The sequence below is a fragment of the Hibiscus syriacus genome, unplaced genomic scaffold (assembly GCF_006381635.1).
Source record: "Hibiscus syriacus cultivar Baekdansim isolate YM2019G1 unplaced genomic scaffold, ASM638163v2 tig00112230_pilon, whole genome shotgun sequence".
NCBI lineage: Eukaryota > Viridiplantae > Streptophyta > Magnoliopsida > Malvales > Malvaceae > Hibiscus > Hibiscus syriacus.
Window position 1 is genome coordinate 2383753 of NW_024063275.1, and position 25056 is coordinate 2408808.

A 25056-nucleotide genomic window follows, 5' to 3' on the forward strand; every position below is an offset into this window, starting at 1 on the left:
AATATAATTAAGGAAATAAAAATAAGCAAAATAAGGAGGAAATCATAGCATTAATAACGTGTATCCTTAAGGAAAAAAATAAATTAAGAACATTAAAAGTAAATTGAAACAAACGGTCAAAACTAAAATCCGTTTGTTTCACTGAAAACAATTTTCGAAAAATGAATTCTATAAAATAAATTACATTTTCGGAAAATATTTTCCAAAAACCATTTTACATTGTTTGGATATTACATTGTAAAATGTTTTATACTGTTTGGTTAGTTTTTCTGAAAACAATTTACGGAGTCTTTTTTTTGTAAAAATGTATACACTTTTATATTTTTCTTGTTATTTACATTTTAAAATTTTTTAAGTTATTTTTATAAAATTGTATTTTATAAAATTTTGAAATTAAATGTTTTATTTCTATAAGTACACCAAATAAATCCAATATTAGAACAAAATTGAGAAAATGATATTATCCAAACAGTAAAACAATAACACAGAAAGATGCAATCCAAACTAAAAATTCAACTTGAAAATGTTATTGTATGAACAAAACACAGAACTAAACAATGATTATTCAAAACTTAAAATATAAGTTTGAGATGCTCCATTTTGCTTCACATCACAATAACCTGAAATAGAATATGAATGTATTTTTAGGCACTTAGTTAAAAGCAATAAGAGCATTGAAACTTAAAAGGCGCGAAAACCTACATGAACAGGTTTTTGGAAGATGTATGAAAATCATTACATGGTTTAAAGTTAAACCAATAAGAGCATGAAAACTTATGAGGCACGAAAATCTATACCAACTGACTTTGGAAGATGTATGAAACTGCGAGAATGCAAGTCAGTAGCAAAAGATAGTCTGCATGGAAGGCCAATAACATATTAATAAAATAATTTGCCCAAATTTTCATCAACCAAATGCACTTCGAAGAACATTTATAAAGAAAGACACTTTAACAATATGCAAAAGGTTACACGGTACAATCATCATGAACAAGTACTATTAAACGTATGTCAAGAAATCAAGTTAAGCTCATCAGTCGGTACAGAGTGGGGAAATTGATGGTAACAAGCAAGATTTTAAATCAAAATTTCAAATTACAAACCAGTTTGAGAAAAACAACATACCATAAGATATTGAAACAGCCCATCCAAATTTTGCGGCTTATGGTGTACACCACCAGTTATGTAAGAAGCCTAAAACTCCCATGCATCAAAGAGTATAAGTAAAACTCCCATGCATCAGAGTATCAGTAGAACTGAGAGAGGAAGACCAATATCTGTTTGCAGCATAATGCCATTAAGAGAGCATTACTAAAGGTGTCATACCTGTTGCAGAAAGGCTGAATTTTGTGCACCTATTTAACAAGAGTTTATAGGAACCTGCAACAGGTAGCCAGTTAATTAAGACTGGCGACATGAACACTTTTGAAGCAAGACAAACTACACATACAAAAGAAAATAATAAACAAGCCAGTTAGTCATATCATGTGTGTATTCATGTTTATAGGGAGTGAGAATTAAGGAAAAAACTTGTTCCGAATAAATCATGTTTATTTCTGTTGAATATGGCTGACTTAAATAGAGTTTACAATGTAACAACTTTACATAAAAAGATGCATAAAATTAGCAACAGAATAAAAATGATTCTATCTAATTAAAAATGATCCTATCTAATAACTAATAGAATAAAAAACCGATTCTATCTAATTAAAAATGATCCTATCTAATAACTAATAAAATAAAAACTGATTCTATCTAATTAAAACTGATCCTATCTAATATTTAATTTAGATATTCTCGACACCCCCCTCAAGCTGGAGAATAGATATCGATCATTCCCAGCTTGGACAGAAATCCTTCGAACATCGTAGTAAACAGTCCCTTGGTGAGAACATCGGCGAGCTGCTCTGATGATGGAACAAACGGTATGCGGATATCGCCATTTTCCAGCCTCTCCTTGATGAAATGTCGATCTATTTCGACATGTTTGGTCCTGTCATGCTGTACAGGATTCTGAGCAATACTGATTGCCAATTTGTTGTCGCAATACAACTTCATCGGTTTATCTCCTTCAACCTTCAGCTCCTCCAAGATCCTCCTAAGCCATAACAACTCACATACTCCTTGCACCATGGCTCTGAACTCGGCCTCCGCACTGCTTCTAGAGACAACTAGTTGCTTCTTGCTCCTCCAAGTAACTAAGTTGCCCCAGACAAAGGAGCAATAACCGGTAGTAGATCTTCTGTCTGTAGAACTTCCGCCCCAATCAGCATCAGTGAAGATCTCCACTCTTCGACTTCCATTCTTCGAAAACATGATTCCTTTACCAGGACTCCCTTTCAAGTAATGAAGAATCCGATAAACAGCCTTGGAGTGTTTTTCTGAGGGACAATGCATAAACTGACTAACCAAGCTCTATGCAAATGCAATATCTGGTCTCGTATGAGCCAAATAAATCAGTTTCCCCACCAGCTTCTGATACCGATTCTTGTCCACAGGCTCAGCACCATCTTCTTTTTCGAGTTTTTGATTCGGATCATAAGGAGTCACCACTGGTTTACATCCGAGTAATCCGGTCTCTTTCAAGATATCGAGGACATATTTCCTTTGCGAGATAATTATACCTTTTGAGGATCTAGCCACCTTCATTCCAAGGAAATATTTGAGTTGTCTTAGATCCTTGACTTCAAACTGGTTGGATAAGAAGTTCTTCAACGACTCCAACTCTACTATGTCATCTCCTGTCATAACAATGTCATCTACATACACAATTAAAATAGCAATTTTACCATTATTGTGTTTATAGAACATAGTATGATCAGACTGGGCCTGAGTGTAACCATGTTGTTTCACAACTCTCGTGAATCTCTCGAGCCAGGCTCTCGGAGATTGTTTCAATCCATAAATGGATTTCTTTAGCTTGCAGACCCTGCCATCCTTCTTCAATTCATCAAAGCCTGGAGGAACTTCCATAAACACATCTTCCTCTAGCTCACCGTTTAGGAACGCATTCTTCACATCAAACTGTCTGAGAGTCCAATCCAGATTGGCGGCTAGTGAGAGTAGGACACGTACGATGTTTAGTTTGGCCACAGGTGCGAAGGTCTCCTCGTAGTCAAGGCCGTATGTCTGAGTGAAGCCTCGTGCTACGAGTCTTGCCTTGTATCTCTCGACCGAGCCATCTGCATGGTATTTGATGGTGAACACCCACTTGCTGCCTATAGGTCGTTTCCCCTCAGGTAAAGGAGTTAGATCCCACGTGTCATTCTTCTTCAGGGCCTTTAACTCCTCAAAAATTGCCTATCTCCATCTCGGAACTTCTAGAGCTTCATGTATCGACTTAGGTAGTGCATCATCCATAATCCTGGTGGAAAAAGCTTTGAAATCTGGAGAGAGTTTATTATAAGATAAGAAATTGGATATTGGATGTTTTGTGGTACATGATCTAACACCTTTGCGCAAGGCTAGGGTTCAAAGAATTCTGTAGAAGGCTCTAAATTTGGAGAAGAAATAGGAGAAAGAAGTCGTACCTTGGACCATAGTCGAGTCCGATGGTTGGCATACCTTGGGGGCCGGTGGAACATTACTTGGTCGAGTCATTCGTCTAGAATAAACACGAAGTTCAGTAGGTGGTTCCAAGTTGGTTTCTACATGAGTCTCACGAGGTTGTGAATTTATAGGTTGTGAAATCCTAGGATTAGTTACGGAAATATGAATTGGTTCCACTGAGCTATTTACAACCGATTTTGGCAAGGATGTTTGTTCCTAAAAACTCATTTCAGAGTCATTCTCCCCCGAAAGAGAGTTTTTGTCAAAAAAAGGTTGTTTTTCAAAAAACGTGACATCCATACTCACATAATACTTCCCAGATTTAGGATCAAAACATTTATACCCTTTTTGTGTTGGTGAAAACCTAGAAATATGCATTTATGTGCTCGGGGATCGAGTTTTCCTCTATTTTGGCCGTGTATATGAACAAAAGCAATGCAACAAAAAATTTTAGGTGTTAAATCAGTGAAAGATCTATTTTCAGGAAACATATTCTTTAGAGCTTGCAAAGGAGTATTATAATTAAGAACTCTTGTAGGCATTCGATTTATCATATAAGACACTGTTAAGAGTGCTTCATTCCAAAAACGATTAGGAACATTCATAGCAAACAGTAAAGCCCTAGTCACCTCTAATAAATACCTATTTTTTCTTTCAGCAACTCCATTTTGTTGGGGAGTATCAACGCAAGAACTGTGATGAATAATTCCTTTTTGTTTCAAAAAATCACCTAAGATTGCATTAAAATATTCTCGACCATTATCGGTTCTAAGAACTTGAATATTTGCTTGAAACTGAGTATTGATCAGTGAGTGAAAATTTTTGAAAACACTTGCTGCCTCGAATTTTTCTTTTAGTAAATAAATCCACGTGACTCTAGTGTGATCATCAATGAATGTGATGAACCATCTAGATCCTGAGGCTGTTTTTACTCGTGAAGTGCCCCAAATGTCACTATGCATAAGAGAAAAAGGTTTTGATGGTATATACTTTAAAGATGGATAAACAGATCTATGATGTTTTGCCAATTCACAAGCTTTACACTGAAAAGAAAAACCGTCCTTTTTTTTGAAAATATTTGGAAACAAATATTTCAAGTAATTAAAACTAGGATGGCCTAACCTATAATGCCACAACATTATTTCATTCTCACAAGACAAGGTAGTAAAGCATCTCGGTTTCTGAACTTGTTTATCTGAAGGATTGTCCGTGACCAAGTGATAGAGTCCATCAACCTCCTTAGCATTGCCAATCATCTTCCCCGAACAAGGGTCCTGAAATTCAAATCCAGCAAATGTTATTGTAGCAATGCATTTGCAATCATGAATAATACGATTAACAGAGATGAGATTGCAAGAGAGCTTTGGGACATGTAGGACATTTAGTAATGTGAGAGATGGAGAAATAATGATAGTCTTTTCCAGCTATAGAGGTTAGAGAGCCATCAGCAATTTTTACCTTCAGATTACCAAATAAAGGAAAATAAGATGAGAATATGGAGGAATTACCGGTCATGTGATCTGTTGTCACTGAATCTATGATCCAAGGGTTTGATTTAGAACCGGCTATGAAAGCTGTAGGATATGTACCTTTCTGGGCTAATGATGAAGAGGCAATATAAGATGATGGGTTAGGAGTGTTGGATATGGAATGAGAACTCATTAGTTGATACAATTGCTCTAGCTGTTCTTTGCTGAAGGCAGACAGTTCTGAGGCAGGTTTCGGCTCTTCAGAAGCATCTTCAGATGAGGCATGGAATCCCTTTGCATTACGAGAATTTTGATTGGCTGAAAAATTATCGGTTGGCTTCCCGTGTAGCTTCCAACACTTGGCTTTAGTGTGTCCCGGCTTGTTGCAGTGCTCACAGATTGGCCGATCTCTGTCGTTCCGACGATCGTTGCGACGTGGTGGCTGACCCGAGAACAAGGCAGAAAACTCGGTGGGATTTGGTGAGTGGTCTCCAAGCATGACTGTCCGCCGGCTCTCCTCTCGTCTGACTTTGGAGAAGACTTCTCTTGTGCTTGGTAGTGGTTCACGACCAAGAATGCGCCCTCTGACTTCATCCAATTCCTTGTTAAGGCCGACAAGGAATTCGAAGACGCGTTCTTTTTCCACCATCTTCTGGAATAGAGCCCTGTCCTTAGCACAACTCCATTCGTAGTTGCTGAACATGTCAACCTCTTGCCACAAGGTCTTGAGTTCAGTGTAGTATTGAGTGACAATTTTTTCTCCTTGTTTTAGCCTCCATAACCGAGTTTTAGCCTCCATAACCGAGTTTTTAGTTCAAACCATTGTCCTGCGTTCCCGAGATCAGAATAGGTCTCGTTCACAGCATTCCAAATGTCATGAGCAGTAGGTAGGAAGAGATAAGTTCTCCCTACACTCGGATCCATGGAATTTATGAGCCAAGACATAATCATCGAGTTTTCTGCCTACCATCTTTCAGATTCTTCATCTTCTTCGACAGGTTTCGTAGTGATACCTGAGAGATAGCCGAATTTTCCACGGCCACGAATAAACAGTTTCACAGATTGTGACCACTGTAAGAAATTATTTCCATTCAACTTGTGAGAAGTGATGGATATGTTTTGGAAGGATTCAGTGTTTAGGGTAATTGAAGGTGAGCGAGTAGAACTCATAGAGTCGATACCAGAGGTATCATCGTAGGGTTTGGCCATTTTTGGCTCTGACACCATAAAGACGGAAAAAACTTGTTCCGAATAAATCGTGTTTATTTCTGCTGAATATGGCTGACTTAAATAGAGTTTACAATGTAACAACTTTACATAAAAAGATGCATAAAATTAGCAACAGAATAAAAATGATTCTATCTAATTAAAAATGATCCTATCTAATAACTAATAGAATAAAAAATTGATTCTATCTAATTAAAAATGATCCTATCTAATAACTAATAGAATAAAAATTGATTCTATCTAATTAAAACTGATCCTATCTAATATTTAATTTAGATATTATCGACAAGAATAATAAAAAACAGTCCCAAACTAAAAAAATGAAATTTGTCAAATTTAACCTACTAACATAATGCAAATCATCATACTTGAAAACAAGATAGCTATGGTAGAATGAAAACAATTATATTTCCACTACAAGGTTAAGACCCTTTAACCAACTAGAAGCTGTCATTGTGATACCCTATACATAAATCACAAAAAAATCCAAACAGCTGCTACGGTTGGTAGAAAGAAAATGATATTTAACTTCGCAACTAATCATCTAAAGTTTTCAAGTCACTATAAATTTAATTGAGTTGGTAATGAACTGCCAAATTAATAAAACAGGAAAATTGGGGGGATTGGAAAAATATATATTGAAACAATGAGAAAGAAATATTGGATGTAACATTGATTACCTCAGAGCGTTGGGCAGAGAATATTGCATTCATGATTGCAACATATCTGAAAAGAAAAAATCTTTCTGGAGTCAAAAAGCGAGAGGTGGAAAGTTTGAATAACCATAAAAAGAAAAAGAACTTACTATTCAGGTCCATCTGGTGATCCCTGCAAGCATAAGATCTGCAAACAAATGTTAGTAAAATACTATGGAACACAGTAGTAAAAACTAAACAAGAAAATACATAAAAATCAGCCACCATAAGCTAATTACAAAATATGCACGTTTAGTGTTTTTCTTTTTCCAACATGAACCCACAGAAACTCTTCATTTACTTCTCCGTTAGAATATAGTTATTCCAAGTTGTTTGAAATTAAACCACTCTTAATCTTTTGATGAATAAGAAGGGAATTACATCATCCAGCATGCACTTCAGCACCAACAATTGTATCTATCCTAATTCACTTAAACAAATATATTTTAGAAGTGCACCATCAATCAAATGAAAATAGCATTCGATCTCTTAACAAGATAGAATTTCACAATGAGAATCAACTGCATAATTGGTAAGTAGACATTTTTTAGATTCATATTGAGTTTGGAAAATAAATCAAAATAGCAATCAATTATTCAGAGACTCACTCGAGGATGTGGATGGAGGGCTCGTGAATGAAACACTCTCTGTATATCTATTAAAATCTGATTATATCGAACAACTAATAAAGAACTGATTAACAAAGTCCGGGCAAATGTAACCAATGCCATTGTTTTACGTGCATTTGTATGCAGCTGAATAATAATTGTACACACAATATCAGTCAGGTATGATTATGAAACAACCAAATCTTTTACATGACTCTATAACACTACTACCGCTATAAGCCCATTCATTTTCTAAAATACCTACGTTTACCGTGAAAAAATAAAGTAATGAAGCCTTAAAACACCAAAAAGAATACAACAAAGAGCCATTCACAATGACCCCGAGAAAAGGGAAGACTTGATCCTTCCTTCAGGTTCCTCCTTGCTCAACTGCTCATCTTTAATGAGAAATTTCTCTAACTTTTGCAACAAGCTGGAGCTCATAGCAGGCATTCTCCCATTCTCAAAACCTTGGTTCAAGTCCAAAGCCAAATCAAATATATAGTCAGAAGAATTATATCCAGTAGCTATAACCACAACTTGGTTCAGTTGATTCAGAGTCAATATTGCATTAAAAAATGCAAGAACCTAAACAAACACCAACATACAGATCAATAAAATGAAAAAGTCAATGAATCTTTCATTTTGGTTTGCTTTAATTTAGGGGTTTTCGGATAGATAAAAGAGAGATTTCATGAGAAAGAAACTGAAAGAAAGAGACCGAAGAGGAACTCCAGAAAAATGGGTTTGTGTCTAGCAAAACTACCACAAGTCTAACATCATATGCAACAACAAATAGTAATAAAATTATCAAAACAAAAGAAACACCAAGAAAGGAATCGATCACAATTATGTGAATGTAGATAAAAGTTAAAAGAAGGGGAACTTGCATAGATCTTGGAAGGAGCTAAAGCCATGGGGGAGGGAGCTTCTCCTACTTTTATTTTATTAATTACCACTATCTCAAGATAGGGTTTTCTCCAATAATCAGCAAACTTAATTAGCTGATTTCAGTGAATTTGATTCATAAGAAAATAGGAACGACAGCTGACGACGGGTCGAGGTCGATTTTAGAGAATAAGAAAGGCTTGGGTCTGCGGGATTAGGGGTTTGGGCGATGGATTCATTTTGATGATTTTGGATATGAAGGGTTGATACTGATGATGGTTTGAGGGTGAAGCTGAAAAATGACATACTCTTTTACAGACCGTAAGTTGTTTTACGCGATAAGGGGGCTATTTTCCTTTGACCGTAATAATATTTTTCTTTGACCAACCACTTTTACAATAACCAAACAAGGGGTAAATAATTTCTGTAAATTGTTTTTCCCCAAATAAACGGACTCTAAAAGAAAGGAGGACAAAATTTTAGGAAAAACAAACTAATTTGAAGTAAAAATTAAACCAATTTGGAAAGAGAATTAAAGATTGATAAACGGACAAAACTAAGCAAAAAAAAATTAAAAATGTTAAATTACAAACATAATAAATAAAAATGCATACATATATAGAACAATAAATATAAGCACTCAGTATATATAATACTAATAGTATATATAACACTGAACATAGTAACTACATATAACATAAGTACATAATAATAAATATATATTATAAATATAAAGACAAAGTGCAAAAATATATTTACTCAATATATAACATATACGTATAATATGTGATAATATATATAATACCTGTAATAATATAATATAGATCATGTACGTAAGCATAACGTATGATGTGATATCAAAATTTATTGAGTATATATAATAAAGTGAATTAAAACTAATTTCATTAAATTTTAAGATATATAGAAAGTAAATCAATTTACTAATTACATGCAAATAGATAGGAAATTAAAATAAAAGTATAAATTAAATAAACAGAATTTTAATGAAGGAAATAAAAATAAAAAATTAACAAAATCAACAGGAGAATAAATGCTTCAAATGTAAATATTGTATTAACTAAGTTTACTAGAAATAAGGACTAAAATAGAAGAAATACAATCTACGTACTCAATCCGTTAATATTAGAAATAAAATGGAGGATCAAATCGAAATGTGATAAAACAAATGAGGACTATAGACATAAATAGTCTCAACATCACCCAAAGCACCCGGGTCATCAACAAAATGGCGTCATGTAAAGCTTTGTATGTGGGCTCCCACACATTGTTGTTTCCTTAGGGCTATAAAAGGCTGAAATTAAAAAAAAAAAGTCATTTTTCTCTTGTTTTAGAAATAAAAAATTGAAAGAATTCTCTCATCTCATCTCGTCTCCTCGCCAGAGTTCATGGATCATGATGAATCCAAATTCTGGTGGAAGCTCCGCCGGGCTCTATCACACCGATCACCGTTGATATGCACTAAGGGGATGTTTGGTTCAAGGATTGTGAGATTCTTATTGGATGGGAATCCCACATTCCCATGTTTGGTTGGTCGGAAATCTCATTCCCGGTAATGTTTTATTACCAATAGTTGATTTTTTGAGGTATATTACCGGGAATGTCATTACCTCCATTTCCTTAGGTATTGTAACATTACCGACGTTTTGGACTAAAATGCCCTTAATTTTTTTTTTTTCAAAAATATCATTATTTTGTCATTGAATAATAAAAATTCTACGAATGTTAAATTATAAATTTATCCTTAAATTAATTTAGATTTATAAAAAAAATCTATAATTAAAATTTTATATAAAGTTAAGGAGTTAAATTTTTTTTACCATTCCATTAAACCTTTTTTATATTTTTAATTTTGTAAACAAAATTATATAAATATTATGAATTTAATTTTTTAAAGAAAATATATAAATATTTTATAATTTGAAATATTATACAAATATATAATAAGGACAATTTAGTCAAATATACATTCCAATAATTTTTTATTCCTTTAACCAAACACGATAATCTTACATTCCTGCTAAATCAACCGAACACAAAATACAACATTTCTAGTAATCTTATTCTCTGGTAATCTTTTATTCCCACTGATAATCCTACATTCTGTGAACCGAACGCACCTGTAGACACTAATTTTCGTCCACATTTTTTTATATATACATTTATATATATAGTTTACAAATGATTTTTGAAAATACGTATATGATATATAGTTTTAAAACATTTTTTTGAAACTATATATATTATATAGTTTTTAAAACATTTTCGAAAATTATATAATATATAGTTTTTAAAACATTTTTAAAAAATTATATATTATATAATTTTTGAAAATATTTTTAAAAAATATATAATATATAGTTTTTTAAATCATTTTGAAAACTTATATAATATATTATTTTGGAAAAAATATTTTTGAAACAATTGTATATTATATAGTTTTTCAAAAACATGTTAGAAAATATATATAAATTTAAAATATTTTTTTTGAAAATATATTATATTATATGGTTTTGAAAACCATTTTTAAAATCATATATAAAATATAATTTTAAAAAATATATTTTTTTATATTTTTTTATTTCTTTTTTTATTTGATATTTATTTATTTATTTATTTATTTCGTTTATCTCATTTAAGGTTTAAATAACAGGTCCAAGTCCAACAATCGGGCCTGAACCAGCCCAGCAGAAATATTAGGGTTTCACATCCAGTTTCGGTCAAGGCGTCGCACAACCCGGGAAACCAAGAGCCACGTGAAACAGACGGTCAACAGTGCCAACGACCGGCCGAGATCCCTGGGACTGACCCATCCCGGGGTGACCGGTCACAATGGCCACGAACGCCCTTATTTCGGGACCAGACCAACAAACACCGGGGATATAAAAGCCCCGGGTGAGGCATGCAGAGGGGGAATGATCGGAGGCTAGGCAGAACCATCGGAGCCATCACAGTAAGACATCAACCACAGTACCCACAGAACAACACCAACAGAATCAAGCCACAACCAAACGGCCAGAAACCAAAGGATCGAAACCAGAAAATCATCGAGAACCAACAGAACCGCAAAATACCAAAAACAGTAAACCAACATGAACCAAAGCAGCCAAACATCAAAGCAAACCTCAAAGAAATACACACAAAAATAAAGAAAAGAACAGCAGTAAGCTACCCAGAGCCCCGACGGACACTGGAAGTCGAAAAGCCACCGACGAGAAAGGCAAAAGTCGAAGCTTTAAGCGTAGATCTACGCCGGTGGGTGGATTTCTTGACTGTTTAGGTTTCGGTTTTGGGTTGGGGGCGGCGAGACGAGCGTTTGGGGTGAGTCTTGGTTTTTCGGCCGTCGCTCGCGGCGGCCGAGGCGGCGGTAGGAGCAACGAGGGCCACCGGAGTGGCGGCCGGAAATCGCCTTGAGGAGAGAGGCCAGAGAGAGTCTCAGTTCTCTCGTTTTATGAGAGAGAGAGCAATGGAAAAATGAGATGGTTGAGGCATTCTGGGCCGATTTTCGGCCATATATACCCCATCCATGCGACGTCGTTTTAGGGAGGGGGTTTCTGCAATTTAATTCGTGGGTAAACTACATCCTCGGTCAGTGTAAGTTTTATTTGTTACTATTTGGTCACTGAATATAACTTTTGACATTTCAATTCGGGTCCTGAGTTTAATATGTTCACGTTATGATCACCAAATTTGTTTCATTCGAGAATGGCCCATGTGTTTTTCGCATGTTTCAATTTGGTCACTGTTTTTCCCTCTCTTTTGATTTGGCCACTTTCTTTTCATTTTTTTTCGTTTTGATCCTTTTTTTTCGATTGCTTTAATACTTATATATTTATTTTTATCTAACATTTTCGATCTTCCTTTTTTAGAAAAAATCCAATCAATCAGAGGTAAGTATTTCGAATCGGATTTTTAAATTTAAGTTTAAATTTTTAACTTTTCGCAACTAAGACAACCGACAAATTAATTGGTACCGAAAGGGCGGTTCAAGGGTGCTAATCCTTCCTTGATCGTAACCGACTCCCGAACCCGACACGTTTCTGGTACAATGCAGATTAGGTAAGATGGTGTCCGACCCACCTAAAATCGTTTTAAAGTGGTCGGTGACGACTCCAATTCATTTAATCCAAGTCGAAACCCGATTACAGGACCCAATCGAAAGACGGTTCCGACAGCACCTAAAGAAAAATAAACACCTTTTCTTGAGTGGGGTGTCATGTGCAAAACACCTTTTCATGACATGCAAAGGACGGAAACGATGTGAAATTCGATGACTGACACAGGCGCGTGGCAGTGGAGACACGCAAATGGGGCGTCATGTGTATCACACTCATGAAAAATTAACAACCAGATCATGTTGACAGCGACTAATCTAATGCTTAGGGTTTAGAAACCCTAATATGATATAATGAACCTGACCATTGGATCTGGCTAAATTCAATGGTTGGTAAGCGTGGAGACTGGATTTCCATTAGGGTTTAGATATCCTAATTATTTTGTTAACACGCGTGGGCCTCCACTGATGTGCTTATTGTTTGAGTATTAGAGTTTGGGTTCTGTATTTTAACTTCAACATACACAAAGTAAACAATTATTAGTGTTTTTGTTTACTAAGTAATAAATTTTTTATTTAATATATATATATACATATATAATATTTTAATTTTAAAATACTACCTATACTAAAAAAAACTAACACATGCATTTAAAGTTTAATAAAATATTAATTATATTATAACTATAAACCTAAAAATACTTATTTGACTTAATCTAACACGAAACAAAAATAAAAATTTTGACTCAATGTTCGGGTGAAAATGAATGTCTACAACTGCCCTTATTTGTATATTATCATGTAAAGAGAATAGGACAAAGACAAAAAAGCACGAGTTTTCATCCTATCTCATTTTCCATGGAAAGCATTCTATCTCATGTGAGAGGAGAAACGATCTTTTTATGCAACTTTTATTTCAAGGGAAATAACTTTAAAACTTGTATTCCGAGAGAAATGATCTCAAGAGAGATAAAAACTTTTCAAGAGAGCCACTCTTAAAATTTTTATTTCAAGAGAAACAATCACGAGAGATAGACACTTTTTTTTAAAGAAACAATATTGAGAGTTGTGTTTCAAGAGAAAGTAATCTCGAGCGACATAAAAATATTTCAAGGTAAATGATCTCAAGTGAGATAAAATATCTATTCTCGAGTGAACAATCTTCATATTTGTGTTTCAACAGAAACTATTTCAAGCGAGACAACATTTTGTTTAAAGAGAAACGATCTCCAAATTTATGTTTTATGGAAAATTATCTCAAGCGAGATGAAATTTGTTTCAAGAGAAATTATCTTAAGTGAGATAATTTTTTTTTTCAAAAGGAATGATCTCGAGTGATACCAAACTTTATTTCAAGAGAAACGATCTCTAGTGAGACCAATAATTTCCTCTTTCACTTAAGGACATTCAATCTGAAACAACAATGCTCCTTCATGTTGAGGGCATTTAGTTACCTTTATATATCTTGGTTTTGAGGACGACGTTACTCCTTCTTGATGAGGGAACCTAACTGTCTTTAATCTTTTCTTTCTAAGAATATCTATCAAAATTGTGCATCTATAAATGCAACTATAATGAATGTTTCTACAGATGTCAGAACGATGTTCACCTGATATCTTTCATCTTATAATAAAAATGACTTTTCAAATTTATCCTCATTAGATAAGAAAATAGTCTTCCATAAGACAAGATTTCAAGATAAATTATAGAGTCATTCTCATTAGAAGATAATTAAAAGTTTTTATGTTGTATGTGAATGATGTGATCCTACTCATACACCTTCTACTTTTCATATTGCTCTCATCCTATGGTGCAAAGATGAAGGACCAGGGAGAATTTACTAATCTTTCACATCTTTTCATTATTTATTCCTCATATAGTTATTTTGCATATAGTTTATATCATACTTTATGTTATGTTGCATATACCATGATCATCTTACTTTTCTATGCCATGCATTCATCCCATGTTGTGCTAAGATTTATTACATGCCTTATGCTTCATATTAAGTATATCACGCATTTTCACATCATATACTTACTTTATTTTATGTTTTTTATGTTAAGCTTAGTCATGACATGTTATAGTCCTTATATTATGATCATTATCTACTTTGCTTATCATAATGCATACACCACATTTTTATTTTAGCTCATTTTATGTTTATGCATTCATTCATAGCTTAATAACATGTTTATATAGGTGAAAACATCTATTTATAAGTTTTTTTATTGTTTCTTTACTAATGTTAGTGTTTTCATGTCACACATAGGTGCTTCGAAAGCTAAGGAATGGCATGACATCTTATGGAACAAACATTCAACCTATGAAAACTCATGCTAGCTCGTGCGCATCAAAAGATAGCTTAATCTAGCTAAAGGAAGCTCAAAGCATAAGGCACTATCTCAGTAGTAGCTGAAGGAGTTGAACGAGAGCTGAGACTAGCTAGAAAATAGCTGAAGATCTTGTAGTTGAGTTGTGAACTGAGAGCATCTGGAGGCAACTGGAGTGTCACTAGGTACCTAGCTATCTAGTTACACTACCTAGCTAGTTCACAACTCTAGCTTGTTACCTAGGCATCTACCTTAGCACCAACCACCTTTCATACATTCTTCCTACAACATATGGCCGAGACCTCACCAAATCATGGTGCGGAGAAGCTTGTTACATTGTAAAGAGTCATGTTATATGGGCTTCCATGTGCATCATATAAGACATGTGCACTCTATGTTTATTCAAATTAGGTGCAACCTTCAAAAGTTATCACTGTTCGTCCAATGCAACACCAACCATTAATTGGGCCGCCAAAGTGAAGTAACACCAACCTATTCAGCCAAGGCCTTTATGACCACTCATTTGAAACTTCCAAGGGTCGAACCATCCTCTCTATTCGGTAAAAAATAGTCATAAGGCTTATTAAAGGCTTGTCGAACCATCACTTTAATTATTCATCACTGTTGAGTTAATCAATTGACGGAATCGGCCAAGAGGGGGGTGAATTGGCAATAAAAATTTTGGTGGAAGCTTTTGCAGAAAATTGAAAGAAATTGCACAGCGATTTAGAGTGGTTCGACTTTATCAACCAAAGTCTACGTCCACTACCTTAGCTATCCACACTAAGGATTTTCCAACAAATTCACTAATTTGTTCTTTCTTTTGAGGTCAAAGAGATAACCTTACAACTCCCTCAAGAATATACCCCAATTCTTGAGAACACTCTTTTCTCAAAGAGAAATACAAATTTGCAAACTTACAAGAAAAACCTCACAAGGAAAATATGTTTGTACAATTCTATAACAAAGAAAGAACACTCAAGAATAAATACAATTGAACACAATAAGTGTTCTTGAAAGAAAAATGAATATTGAATGAAAAATAGGCTTGAAATGCTCAAACTTGAGGTTTGATGCTTTCTCTTTGATTCTCTCTTGATTCTAATTGCTTGATGTTTCTTATTCTTGATCAATGGCTTAAATACACATTGAATCACTTCTGAACGTTGGGGATGATTAGAGAAAATAATATAGCCATTTTAGTGTGAAAATAATTAATAAAACAGTTTGGAGCGTGGGGGGAATCGGTACCCCCTATGGGGAATCGGTTCCCTAAGTGTAAAATTCAAATATTTCGACCGTTATACAAGGGGGAATCGGTACCCCCTGAGGAGGAATCGGTTCCCTCCGAGCATACTGGAATTCTCGGAGCCAAACCATTTAGGGGGGAATCGGTACCCCCTTGGGGGGGAATCGGTTCCCTATGAGCAATTTGGAGTTTTTGGATTTGAAATGGTTCGAAATAATTTGTAAAATTATTTTGAAATTGTTTTAAGATTAAAACTTAATTTTACACTTGAGTAAGGATTAAAAAAGATCTTTGAAAGATTTGGAGTAATGTTTTGATATTCGAATAGATATATCGAATATACTTAGAAAATCATTTGGAAAAATCTTAAAATTCATTTAACTTAATTTGTTATATCGAAATATCAAAATGTTTTCAACAATCCCCCCTTTTTGATATAACAAAACATTTTAGTATTTTAAGATTTTGAAATCAAGTTTTGAAATTACTCCCCCTTACTTTAACACTTTTCCCATTTATCATTTAAAACACATTTAACACTTCTCCCCCTTTTTGTTAAATGAAAAAGACATTTTAAAGAATTAAACAAGGTTTTGGAATCATTTAGCCAATTGATTATATTTTAAGCTGCTAAGATCACAAGCAAGAGAAACGTTAGCCATTAGTTTCATAATCAATATTCATAGTTAATGTGAAATGGCAAAATTGGTCATATATCTAATCATGAAGTAAATGATGCAATAAATTTAATCACACCAAATCGATAAGTTCTAACCATTCATAAATCCAAACAAATTCAAAGTTAATCAATCCACAAATTCAAACATTCCAAAATATTTAAAAAGTTAAAGCAATAAGTATGGAGTTCAAAGCAAAACATAGAATCACATATCAGGATCAGGAGGAGGAAAATGAGCTCGCATAGCGGCCATTTCGTGAGTGAGGTCATTAATACGCGCGTTGGTTGCTTCATTGTTTGCACGCATCTCTCGAAGAATTTCTAATTGTTGAGCTCCCATTGTGAATAAATGGAACTCTATAGAAGTAAAGCGCGAATCCATGGTAGCATATCGGAAATCGAATGTCTCTATAAAGGATTGAAAATATAGAGGCATTTGATGCGTTTGTTGTGCTTGCTCCTCGGGCTGCTCAGGCTCATCTTCGGCTTCATCGATGTCTCGCATTAATTGCTCAAGCTCGAGATCTTCGTCAGCTTCGGGTGGAGCTTGTGAAGAACTAGCTCCCAGAGTATTTGCAGAAGATCGAACCCATTCACCGGTTTCCTTATCCTTAATCCATCCCACTCTCGTTAAGAAAAGAAGGTTAATTTGTTTCTTAAGGGGAAAAATGGAATCTAGACCGACTCTAAGCCCAGCTTTGGAAAAAAGATTACTCAAAATGCAACCGTAAACAAGAGATGAACAAAGTTTCTTGTTAGGAACAAGATTTACGGTATCAACAATTTCAACAAAAATAATCTGAGGTAGGTTAATTTTAATATTGTTTTCGAAACAATGTAACCACCAAAGATCTAAGGCTCTAAGAGTAGAATAACGACCTCCGGATGGTCGAAACCACCAAGATATCATTAGATGAAGAAAACGTTCGTGAAGGTCTAAGACACTTGCACTATCTCTTTTTTTATAACGAGATCCTAAAACCTGTTTTTCATTTGAAATACAATCATTATCTAATCCGAATGTATTGGCTATGTAAGTCGATTCAATATATAAGAATTGTCCTAGGAGGTAGGAACGAATTCCTATGGTTTCGGTTTCAGTTTGGTTTTTAACACAAACGACATTAGAATAGAAAATATGAACAAGTTGATGGTAAACGATGGGTTCAAGGTCAAAAAGTTTATCAAATTTCCACTCTTGTAAAAGAGGAAGATATTTAAAATTGATAGCTAACATAGCTTGATGAGAATGAATACTTTCTTCCCGGATTTTGTAAGAGTCGAAATATTGAATATACCAAAAACGATGATTTCTAGGACCAGGATGATTGAAACATGAATTTTTGATAGTCAAGTTAGGATCAATGGGATTAGGATTAGAAATTGGAATAGGAGGAGGATTTGGAGGTGGATTTGGTTGACGGTGTGAGCGGCTAGATGATGACCTAGCACGTTTAGGATTGGACATGGTTTAGGAAATCAGAATAGAATTGATAACCTGCAATTTAGAAAACACATGTATGCAATTCAATCAATCCCAAAACTCAATTGAGTCCTCAATATTTCAAGATTCTCTAAATCAATCCTAATGGGCAAAGTTTTTGAAAAACTTTTGAAAAATATGGTTTTGAGAAACAATATATGTATAGTTTTCATAAAAACAACATAATTTAATCAAAACACAATAATTTGAAAATTAATTTTTTTTTTAATTTCGAAAATTTTAAAAAAATTTGGAAAATTCTTGTGTTTTTGATGAAATTGGTTGTAATATCCAGTTTCTAATCACTAAACAATCAATGTCCGATCTAAAGTTCATCCTAGAACTAATTAAAACAAGTCATATGTTCAAAATCAATAAAATAGGGAGTTTAGAAAATTTTACCTTGAAGGATGAGATTGAGTGGATTTTGATGTTGTTTGCACGATTTTAATGATGATTGCAAGTTTAGGAGATGATATTTGAAGTGAATTCCGATTAAAATTGATGATTTGAGGCAAGAATGGAGATAGGGAGAGAGTTGAGAGGGAACAGCGGAAGAGAGAAAAGGGTTTTGAACAAAAATAAGGGTTCTGTCCGTGTATAACCAGAACCCCAGGGGGTATCGATTCCCCTGTGGGGGGAATCGGTTCCCTCATGGGGGATCGATTCCCTCTGCACCAAAATGCTAAAATCCGATTTTAAACACTCAAAAAGCTAAATTAATTTCCTCTAGTGGTTTTGGTAACTTATATATTGAAAATTAATCATGTTCAAATAATTAAACTAATATTTAAACGATATTTGAACATAAAATTAATTTTTCAATAAGAATCATAAACTCCCCCTAACTAATAGCAATGAATGCAATAAAAAATTACTATTATAAGCATTTTTCATTTATTATTAAAAGTGCTAAAATTATTTTAAACACTAAGTGAAGATAGGTTGGTCAAACCTAATTCTCTCCTAAGTGTCCAAAATCTTTCCTTGTCTAAGGGTTTTGTAAAGATATCCGCTAATTGGTGCAAAGTATCAACAAATTCTAGAACTACATCTTCCATAGTGACATGGTCTCTAATGAAGTGATGTCTTATTTCAATGTGCTTAGTTCTAGAGTGTTGGATGGGATTTTTAGTGAGACAAATAGCACTAGTATTGTCACACTTGATAGGAATGGTATCTACTTCAATTCCATAATCAAAAAGTTGTTGTTTCATCCATAAAACTTGTCCACAGCAACTACCAGCTGAAATGTATTCGGCTTCAGTGGTAGATAATGCAACACAATTTTGTTTCTTTGAAAACCAAGAAATTAGCATATTTCCAAGGAATTGGCAAGTACTGGAGGTGCTTTTCCTATCTAATTTGCATCCTCCATAATCCGCATTTGAGAAGGCATGCAAGCTAAAGCTAGAGTCTCTAGGATACCAAAGTCCTATACTAGGAGTATCCTTAAGGTATCTAAAGATCCTCTTAACAGCTAGTAAATGTGATTCTTTAGGACATGATTGAAACCTAGCACACAAGCAAACACTAAACATACTATCCGGTCTACTTGCGGTTAGATAAAGCAATGAACCAATCATGGATCTATATAATTTAACATCTACACATTTACCTCCTTCATCCAAGTCAAGCTTTATAGAAGAACTCATTGGAGTGGCATAGGGTTTCCCATTTTCAAATCCAAATTTCTTGAGCATATCCTTGACGTACTTAGCTTGATTGATGAAGATGACATCTTTTCTTTGCTTGATTTGGAGTCCCAAGAAATATGAGAGCTCCCCCATCATGCTCATCTCAAACTCACTTTGCATTAGCTTAGAAAATTCTTGGCAAAGAACATCATTAGTAGAACCAAATATTATATCATCAACATAAATTTGAACTACTAATAAATCTTTACCTTTTCTCTTTAAAAACAATGTAGTGTCAACATTTCCTTTTGAAACACCTTTTTCAATTAAAAAAATTGACAATCTTTAATACCAAGCTCTAGGAGCTTGTTTTAAACCATAAAGAGCTTTTGTCAATTTTAAAACATGATCCAGAAAATTGAAATCTTCAAAACTTGGAGGTTGTTCCACATACACTTCTTCTTTTATAAAACCATTTAAAAATGCACTTTTAACATCCATTTGATATAATTTAAATTCATTGAAACATGCAAATGCTAATAACATTCTAATTGCTTCCATCCTAGCTACGGGAGCGTATGTTTCATCATAGTCTATGCCTTCTTCTTGAGTATAGCCTTGAGCAACAAGTCTAGCCTTGTTCCTCACTATATGACCACTTTCATCTATTTCTAAATATCCATCTAGTACCTACAATAGTTTTATTACTAGGCCTTTCAACTAATGTCCATACTTTACTTCTCTCAAATTGATTTAATTCTTCTTGCATAGCCATAATCCAATGTTCATCTTTTAAATAAATGCAACATAATTACACATATTTCTAAGAGAAGATCGAGTAGTTACCCCTTTGGATGGATCACCTATAATTTCACCATCCTTGACATAGTTGTACTCTCTTGGATAAGATACTTCCCTTTCTTCAATGGTTGGATTCTCAAGAGGATCATGAGTTTCCCCATTTTTCGTTTCTTCCTTTGATGATGGTTCTCCAATGTCATGTCTAACGTCATTTGTATTTATAACACCTACATCATCATTCACACAAGAATCCTTCCTCAGAAGGGGATTATCATCGAAAACAACATGTATAGACTCTTCTACAACTAAAGTTCTTTTATTAAATACACGATAAGCTTTAGAATTTTAGGAATAACCCATAAAAATTCCTTCATCACTTTTAGCATTAAATTTGCCAAGGTTTTCTTTACCGTTGTTTAAAACAAAACATTTACATCCAAAAGGATGAAAATAACTAATGTTAGGCTTTTTATTTTTGAAAATTTCATATGGAGTTTTCTTTAAAATTGGCCTAATCATTACTCGATTTACAACATAACAAGCAGTATTTATGGCTTCCGCCCAAAAATATTTTGGCAAATTATTTTCACAAAACATGGTTCTAGCCATTTCTTCTAAAGTTTGATTTTTCCTCTCAACAACTCCATTTTGTTGAGGGGTTATAGGTGCTGAAAAATTATGGCTAATACCGTTAGAGTTACAAAATTCAGTAAATCCAAGATTTTCAAATTCAGTTCCATGATCACTCCTAACACTAGTTATAGAGTAACCTTTTTCATTTTGGATTACTTTTGAAAACGTGATGAATTGTTCTAATGCTTCATCTTTAGTACTTAAAAATAGAACCCAAGTATATCTAGAATAGTCATCTACCAAGACAAATGCATATTGTTTTCCACCCAAGCTAGTAGTTCTAGTTGGCCCAAAAAGATCTAAATGGATCAATTGTAAAACTCTACTAGTTGATACATTATTAATGGATTTAAAATAAATTCGCTTTTGTTTTCCTTTAGCACAAGCATCACAGATTTTATCATTATCAAATTTTAGTTTAGGTAGCACTCGAACCAATTCTCCTTGAACTAACCGTTGCAAAACACTCATACTAGCATGTCCTAGTCTCCTATGCCATAACCAACTATCATGCTCATCCTTAGCAACTAGGCATAAATTAGTCATATCAAAAGAATCTAAATGCACCATGTATATGTTTCCTATTCTATGACCAACAAGCATAATCCGATTAGATGCAATGTCAATGACTTTACAACCATTAATTTCAAATAAGACATTGAATCCTTTATCGCATAATTGACTAATAATCAATAGATTATGCTTTAATCCATTCACATATAAAACATTTTTAATTTGTATGGAAGAGGTATTACCTATTGTACCAATACCTTCAATGTGACCTTTTGAATTGTCTCCAAAAGTCACTTCTCCTCCATTTTTGGCGTTAAGCTGAATTTGAATTTGTTTCCCGTGCCTTGTAGCAATGCTCCTTTCCCTACAAACATAGATTAATTTTTGATTTTTGGTACCCAAATTCTTTTGGGTCCATATTCATTAGTTTCCAAAATCCTAGTCCCCTTAGGTATCCATTTGTGTAGGATATTTTTATCTTTAGTAGTAATGAGTTCTTTAGGAACCCACATACTTCTAACGATTTTTCCATTATAGGTTCTTTGGGGACCTCTATGATTGTAGTTTCTAAAACTTTTTCTAACAAAGTTGGATTTTGAATTTCCACTTTTTTCAAAATGTTTGTTCCAACTTTATCAAAAGAAGTTTTAAGATCATCAATTTTCTTTTGATGATCATCATTGATATTTGAAAGTAAATTTTGCAAATCTAAATTTTTCTTTTCAAACTCTTCTAGTTTGATTTGCAAATCTTTGATTTTACTTTCAAGATCGTTGTTGGTTTTGGATATGAGTTTGTTTTCATTTTTCAATTTTGAAACATCATTTTTATATTTTAAAAATAATTTCTCATAATCCGAAGCCAACCCATTATATTCCTCTAATAACTCATCATAGGATAAATCATCAAAATCGGATGAGTTAGAGGTTACCTTAGAATCTTCCCCAAATGCCATCAAGCACAAGTTAGCTACTTCTTGTTCCTCTTTATCAGAACTTTCTTCATCGCTCCATGTAGCCACATGAGCCCTGTGCTTATTCTTTGACTGACCCTTTTTCTTCAATTATGGGCAATCATATTTGACATGCCCTGGCTTTTTGCATTCGTAGCAAATGATTGGGTCCTTCTCTTTCGGTTCATTTTTTAGGCCTTCATTTCGTTTGAATTTTCTTCCTCGATAAGGTATCATCATTTTTCTGAACCATTTGGCAAACAATGCCATTTCCTCGTCATCGTCATCGTCATTCGAATCACTCTCATCTTTTGTGGATTTTAGAGCAACTCCAATGTTTTTCTTCTTCTCCTTCTCCTTTGGTGTCTCGTCAATCTTGTCGAGGTCCACCTCATCTTCAAGCATCATTTCATGTGTGAGGAGTGACCTAATTAGCTCTTCAAGAGTTAAGGACGTTAAGTCCTTAGACTCGATGATTGCCGTCTTCTTTGATTGCCACGATTTTGGGAGGGAGTATACTAACTTCCTCACAAGCTTTTCATTTGAAATGATCTCTCCATATGATTTGAGACCATTGACAATCATTGAAAATCTATCCGTCATAGCTTTGATATCTTCATTTGGTTTCATCCTGAAATTTTCATAGCTATGCGTTAGAATACTAATTTTAGATTTCTTTACCTCATCGGTACCTTCATGAGTGACTTGAAGTTTGTCCCATATTTCTTTGGCAGTTGTACACGATGAAACTCTTTCGTATTCATCTGGTCCAAGAGCACAAAAAATGATATGGATGGCTTTGGAGTTGAGCTGGAACATTCTTGTCTCTCATTCACTCCACAACCTTGGATGAGTGAGAGGTTTGATGTATCCTTCTTCTACGGCATTACATGCTCCCATGTCACTTACTTGAATGAAGTACATTATTTTATTCTTCCAATAGGCATTGTTAGCTCCATTGAAGAAAGGAGGCTTGTTGACAGGCATCGAATCGAGACCGGAGTCAAAGTTTGAAGCGGAGGCCATTGATGACTTTGATTATCGATATAACTCTTCCCGAATCGAATCAAGAGGCGATTAAACCTTCAAATGAGTTAGGCTCTGATACCAATTGTTAAGTTAATCGATTGACGGAATCGGCCATAAGGGGGGTGAATTGGCAATAATAATTTTGGTGGAAGCTTTTGCAGAAAATTGAAAGAAATTGCACAGCGATTTAGAGTGGTTCGACTTTATCAACCAAAGTCTACGTCCACTACCTTAGCTATCCACACTAAGGATTTTCCAACAAATTCACTAATTTTTTCTTTCTTTTGAGGCCAAAGAGATAACCTTACAACTCCCTCAAGAATATACCCCAATTCTTGAGAACACTCTTTTCTCAAAGAGAAATACAAATTTGCAAACTTACAAGAAAAACCTCACAAGGAAAATATGTTTGTACAATTCTAGAACAAAGAAAGAACACTCAAGAATAAATACAATTGAACACAATAAGTGTTCTTGAAAGAAAAATGAATATTGAATGAAAAATAGGCTTGAAATGCTCAAACTTGAGGTTTGGTGCTTTCTCTTTGATTCTCTCTTGATTCTAATTGCTTGATGTTTCTTGTTCTTGATCAATGGCTTATAAGCTTGCTTAAATACACCTTGAATCACTTTTGAACTTTGGGGATGATTAGAGAAAATAATATAGCTATTTTAGTGTGAAAACAATTAATAAAATAGTTTGGAGCGTGAGGGGGAATCGGTACCCCTATGGGGAATCGGTTCCCTAATTGTAAAATTCAAATATTTTGACCGTTATACAAGGGGGAATCGTTACCCCCTGAGGAGGAATCGGTTCCCTCCAAGCATACTGGAATTCTCAGAGCCAAACCATTCAGGGGGAATCGGTATCCCCTTGGGGGGGAATCGGTTCCCTCTGAGCAATCTGGAATTTTTGGCTTTGAAATGGTTCGAAATACTTTGTAAAATTATTTTGAAATTGTTTTAAGATTAAAACTTAATTTTACACTTGAGTTAGGATTAAAAATGATCTTTGAAAGATTTGGAGTAATGTTTTGATATTCGAATAGTTATATCGAATATACTTAGAAAATCATTTGGAAAAATCTTAAAATTCATTTAACTTAATTTGTTATATCAAAATATCAAAATGTTTTCAACAATCATCAAAGGATGTAATTAAGTATTAAAGAATCATGTACTTTCATGGGAAGTGCCTTTGTCGAGCCTACTTGTATCTATTCGACATTCCCTTTCATT

General features: G+C 34.1%; 1 pseudogene; it reads right to left on the minus strand.

The window, feature by feature from the left end:
* Window positions 1-776: 776 nt before the first annotated feature.
* Window positions 777-25056, minus strand: part of LOC120176181 — a 31381-nt pseudogene continuing 7101 nt past the window's right edge.